Consider the following 6181-nt stretch of genomic DNA (forward strand, 5'->3'; position numbering starts at 1 on the left):
TGGATGGACTTAACAGACCTTACGTGGAATGAAGGCAGACAGATGCAGAATACTACACACTGTATGATTCTATTTATATGAAGTTCAAAAACAGGAAAAGCTTGTCTCTGACATAGAATCAGGATGTGGTTGCCCCTTGGGGATACTAAATGGAAGGGCTATGCGAAGAAGCCTTCAGAATATTGGAAATATTCTATATCTTGACTGAAATACACATGGAATACATATGTAAAAAAGCACTGACCTATATTCTTGCATCCTTTTTGCGATGTTAATTATAACTTAATTTTAATAGAAAGAAATAAATGCATTTTGGAAAACTCATTGGGGGTTGGGAGTGGGGCAGGGCAGAGAATCTGATTTGGAGGGTGCACAGCGGGAACAATGTCCCAGTAGTGCTGCAGACTGGCCCATTAAAGACTCCTGTGCTGTGGCAACTGGAGCCAGTGCAACCTATACCTTGACGTTCAAACACTAGCCATCGGATGCTACCACCAAAACCACAGTCACAGCTGCCTCTGTGCCATTTTCTCACCCCTCTGGCCAGAATGGATTTTGCACAAGACTGGTTTGAAACCTCTCTTGTCATAGCCCAGGGCAGGGCTGTCAGATTGGCGGAGCCTCAGCACTTGCCCCTTAGTTGCAAGGGAAGTGTGGAGAGAAAGCACCTGCTACTACTATTTCAGTAACTGGAGGGATTCCTCAAACATAAGATGGTGGATCCAATTTGAAGCATCCTGAAAGAATAACAAGTGCTTGCACAGGGAGGCAATTCAATTAGTTAACAAATGCTTAGTGTGTTTATGTTGTACTAGCCATTGTGCTAGTGAAGGAAATCCTTAGGCTGCGTTCCTATGAGATTATTTCTCCACACTTATTTGCAGGAAAGGAAGGAAATTTGTGCCCATTCAGTGTGAAGATGTTGAGAGATTAGGTTCAGATCTTGGCAGTAGATCTTTTCCTTCCAGAGCAATATGAGTCCACTTTTCTTTTTATAGATTTATGAAAAGCAAGAGTAACAATCTCAACTGCCTTTTCCTTGAAAGAATGGAATACTACTTTTAATAGTAAACTTGAACCACTCAAACACTTACATATGTTAATGGCAATGAGTCCTAACCCTTAGAGGTCTTGGCAAATGGTCAGTAACTTGCCTCCACAGCTCCATTCTTGCCACAGTTGCAAAAACTATTGATGGCCTAGGATCTGGGCCCTGGGGTGAAGTACAATACCCAGATATAAGAACAGAAACAGGCTTATAGGCTGGTGTTCTGTTAAGGAGTTGACAAACAGTGTTTCTGGAAACATTCATCTTTTCTAAAGCTATTTTGAGGAAACCAAAAATAACAGATTAACTTTAAGCAATGAAACATATTGTTCTCCATGCAAATATGGAAGATAGCAGTGAAGTCAGATATTGGCTAGAGTTTAGACAAACTTTACAAAGCCCTGTTCTCAAACCAGTAGAGTTGCATCCTAGGAGCCTATAATGGCAGCTGCTGTGTGTGTGTGTGTGTGTGTGTGTGTGTGTGTGTGTGTGTGTGAAAGAGAGAGAACAAGAGAGCTGTAAGATTTTGAAACAAGTACTGAAGACATAGTAGGTGTGGTACATGGAATAGAGTCACTAGCACTGTCCTGGGCATATATTAGGACATCAGCAAATATTTGTGGCCTAAACATGGAGCATTCTAAAAGGACTTTTCAACCTTGAAGATTATATTAATAGAGCAAGTGGGAGATACTGGCCCTTTGGTTACAGTATTCATATAGCTATGTAATTTCTAAAGACTATCACATGGGGCCTTGATTTGCTGTTATAAAAATGAGTGGAAATGAAATTCCACATGTGTTTTGTGCCAAGGTAGCTGAAAAATGAGCCAAGTGATAGAGTCAAGTTGAGAATTTGCTGAACTGAAGATTGTGACTGACTCTATCCCTGAGAAAGCCTTGACGAGGATAACACACACATTTGTAGGACTTTCCTGAGCTCAAATTGCATTAATTTTATCATCTGTAGAAAGATACACTTTCTAGCAACGTTTCTCTCAGTATTTAAAAGTTATAGGGGACATGGACAAAGTTTGCTTTTGTTAATACAGCGCACAATGCATGCCACACACACTTGATACTTTATTCTATTAGTGAAGGATCTCTGGGTTGAGAGTGATAGAAATTTAGTGAAAGTAAAGTAAAGGGGAATAGCAAATTGTTTGTGTGCTTGAAGTCAAAGTTTAGCAGGTTGACTAATTTTTAGTACAGCCAGATTAACTTGCATACCATCAGAAGTCTCTCTCTCCATCTCTGCTCTGTGCCAGAGTCCAGCTCCAGCAGGTCCAGGGTCCCCCTGAGGGAGAGATGGTGTTGGCAAAAAAGAGTGAGAGAGCCTTGAGTTTCATTCTTGGTCACCAAGCAGGCGTCTCCACTCAATCTCCTTTGGTGTCCTTTTTTATTGTTTAAGCAATAACATGACATCAGAAAATAGAAATTGTTTACAGTTTCTAACTCTTAGTGATAAGGTGTTTTAATCATCAAAGGTGTACAGAGACAAGTTTTATAGAAGTATTTTTGTAGATCCATTCCAATTTATTCTTGGCATCAGTCCCCAAGCTTAAAAAGTAACAAATCCATCTTATTTTGTACAGGTTGGGTTCTGGCCAATAATTATGACTTTATTTTTAATTAACATGTTATAACTAAGTCATGTAATGCACTTACAGTAAGGTTAAATAAATTTTGCAATCAAGAGAATAACAAGATGTTTTTAGCAAAAAACAGGATAATATACATATTATTTAAGTTAGTAATGCTAAAACTAAAACATAGGTCAAATTGTATATAGATAGGCTTGGAGTATTTTATCTAGCTCATAAACCACAAGAGAAAGAATGTTTGTTAACAAGTTGCTAGAGAAAGCCCTTTCCTTGATGTAAGCATAATGGGGGCCCTGTGTGTGTTGACCTTGCACCTGGGTTTCTAATTTTTTATCCATCCTCATAGCTGAAGTCAGTACAAGGGAGGGTATTTGTAACTCCAATAGCAAAAAATATATGCAGCAACTAATGTCCGGTCCTTGTCTGTTTCTTATCTCTAAGTTAGGCTCTTTTTCTCTGGGCCAGAGTTATCTGTAACTCTTGTGTTCTTAGCCCCCCTTTATGTCTTGGGTCTGCAAGCTCATTAGAAGACCCTTTTGGCAAACATCTGCAGCACTTTGATCTAAAATCCCTTATGCAGGGGCAGGAATATGCTTTTTCTTATGGGGTAATTGTGTGGGGAATATCAGCCTGATTTGGAATTGTGAGGCCTAACCAATAGCAACAGGCTTAACTTCACATGCATAGTAGTAGCAGAAGGAGATACCAGTTCCGCCTCTCATGGCAGGAGCCGTGCAACGTCTGCCATTTCCTTACTGTGACTGTGTCATCCAGAAGGCTGGTGCAGCTCCCAGCAGCTCTGCTTTCTTTTGTGTTCACTTTATTCACTAACGGGCTTTCTCTATCTGGTGGGAATGTTGGCCTGTGTGGCAGCAGCACGTTTAGCTGATCCTTACAGTGCATCATCCCAGAGGAGAGAGCAGGCTTCTCTGTTCCACTCTGATTATTTGAAAAGAATCCTGATTGACCTACCTAAGATAAATCCCACCAGGTGGAGGTGCTGTGCATATGTGAGTGTGTGTGTGTGTGTGTGTGTGTGTACACCCCTTTGATCAGGTGACAAACAGGGGCAACAGAGGAAGAGCAGAGCTATGGGAGCTGTCATTCGGCAATCCTGGGGCCAGTGGATGAAGTGAGGGGTGACTGTGAAGGTGGGCCAGGTAATCAGTGTGCACACTAGCTGCTGTATGTCCCTTCTTATCGTCCCCCACCTTCCTAGACCTCAAACAGGATCATCAGCCTTGGGTACTGTATGATTTCAAGGGCTGGGGAAATTATTTCACTTGATCTTAGCCAAAAGGCTGAGAGGCAATGCGGGGGTCGGGGGGATTATTTCAAAGCAACTTGGAGATGGAATTTACCAAGTGGTCACAGTTTGCCAATAACTGTATACAACATATCTTTCCAGTGATTACATACCTTCCAACCGTGTATGGCTCTGAATGTGGAGACAAAACGTTTCCTGCTGCACAGTGTGTCTGGAATTAGTTTTACTCAAGGCAAAGTATATTGCTCCAAATTAATCTCTTATAGATAAAAAGCCCCAATCCAAATATCTAGCAGAATTGGCTCATGGTTGCTTTCTGTCACCAATGGGGGCTCAGAAAGGAGGAAGGCTTACACAGGGGAAGGAATGCCCAGTGGACCAGCCCCTGCCCACATCAGGCCCAGGAGGGAAGTAAAGAGAGGCTAGCTATCACTGAAGTACTGAAAGGGATTGAGGTCTTAGCTTTAAGAATAATTGACATCTTTGGGGCATTGGGGTCAAGCTCCCTCCCCCTGAATCATCCTTATTGTGTGGAGATCAATTTTGGTTGTTCAGTCTGAGCAACACCAAGCACTGAGTTCTGTAGTCAGTTCTGTTATTGTTAAGACACAGAGACCCACTTTCCTTTCAGGGGCTTGTGGTCCCAACCAGCATGATAAAATAAACAAAAGAAAATCCACTGAAACAATGAAAAAATACTCTATTCTCCAAATTCACTTATGTCTCTGGGTAAATGTCATATAAGGAAAGGGAATCGCATAGTTTGGTGTAAGAATTTCTGTGTTATAATTTTAAAAGACATGTCTAGAGTTTATTCTAAATCAGCTCTTCAAGTCATAAAGTTGTTTTATTGCTGTCATTGCTGTTGATTTTGGTTTTGATTTTTTGTTTTATTTGTTTTTGCCTTGAAAACATCGGGTCTTCCATTACAAAATAAATTTCCGAATTTTTTCTTGAAAATCAAGATACCATACAAATTATTGATACTAGCCTTCAAAACAACTTGGAGATGGAATTTGCCAACTAGTGAATGCTTGCCAATACCTGTATAGACTTAGATCTTTCCGGTGAATATATACCTTCTAACCATGCATGACAAATAGAAACTATTGGTGCTGCTCTACTTGTCTCTGAGAGCAGATGGTTCCCACCAGCTGTCCAGCTGTCCCATCAGATCTTCCTGCCCCCGCTGCTCCCTTGTCCTAAAGGTCAATACTTGCCCTTTTATATACTGACTGACATTAAAGAGAGAGAGAGAGAGAGAGAGAGAGAGAGAGAGAGAAGAAAGTCCTGAAGTTCAACAGAGCAAATCTAACACTTAAAAAAAGGAATTTTAACTAGAAAACTAAAGGGATATATGTATGTACCAAATCCCAGAGGAAGTTCTAAAGGGTCTGATAAAAATTGCTTAAGCTATAGAGTAGAATGATGTGGTCTCTGACCTTGTCAAATCACAACCTCTCGGACACTCACCTATAAAGTAAATGACCGTCTATTTCATGATAATCGTGACTGCCTTGTGGGCAAGTGTGAGGGTTAAAAATAGGGTGTGGACTGCGAATGGGCACTTGTACAGACTGAAGCCTGGACCTACTGAGGGATGTGCCTGGAGAAATGACCATCCCTTCATCCAGTTGTATGGTTGGTTCTCGGTACTGGGCTGAGACTGTCTCTAGATCTGTGCTCAAATTCATTCTTTAATAACCATATGGGAGAGCAATGAAATGAATTCCCCAGCCCCTACTCTCTCTTATTATCGCCCTCCAGGCAATTCTGAGTAATTTTTATTCCACCTATTATTGCGTGTAATTGTGTATAACCAGAAGCACTTACTGTATTCTTATCCCATTTTGGAGCAGCTTTCATGAGGAACTGTACAAATATTCTATGATATACACCTCTTCACAAGAAAGAAAGCCTTAAACACACAGACAAGACGAAGCCCAAAGTGGAGAAGGCAGTTTTTGTTGCCTAAACTGAGCCTTAGGCCAGACCTGTGCTCAGGTGGTAGTGGAGCTTCTGGGAGGTCATTGGTGGGTCTTCTTTGGCTCTATAATCTTCATTCATACCAGTCCCTCTTCCAAATAAATCTACCACCCACTGTATGCTTTCAGCTTCAAGCCAACTTCTCTAACCTGGTCCAACCACCCCCCGCACCCCCCAACCAGACTGTCATTCATAACATCCTTGTGCATAGAGAAGACGATGGGGCCACCGTCAAGGACCCTTTGCCAGGAGGGCTGAATAGTAACTATGGTATAAA

This window comes from Suricata suricatta, chromosome 7, assembly GCF_006229205.1.
Source record: "Suricata suricatta isolate VVHF042 chromosome 7, meerkat_22Aug2017_6uvM2_HiC, whole genome shotgun sequence".
NCBI lineage: Eukaryota > Metazoa > Chordata > Mammalia > Carnivora > Herpestidae > Suricata > Suricata suricatta.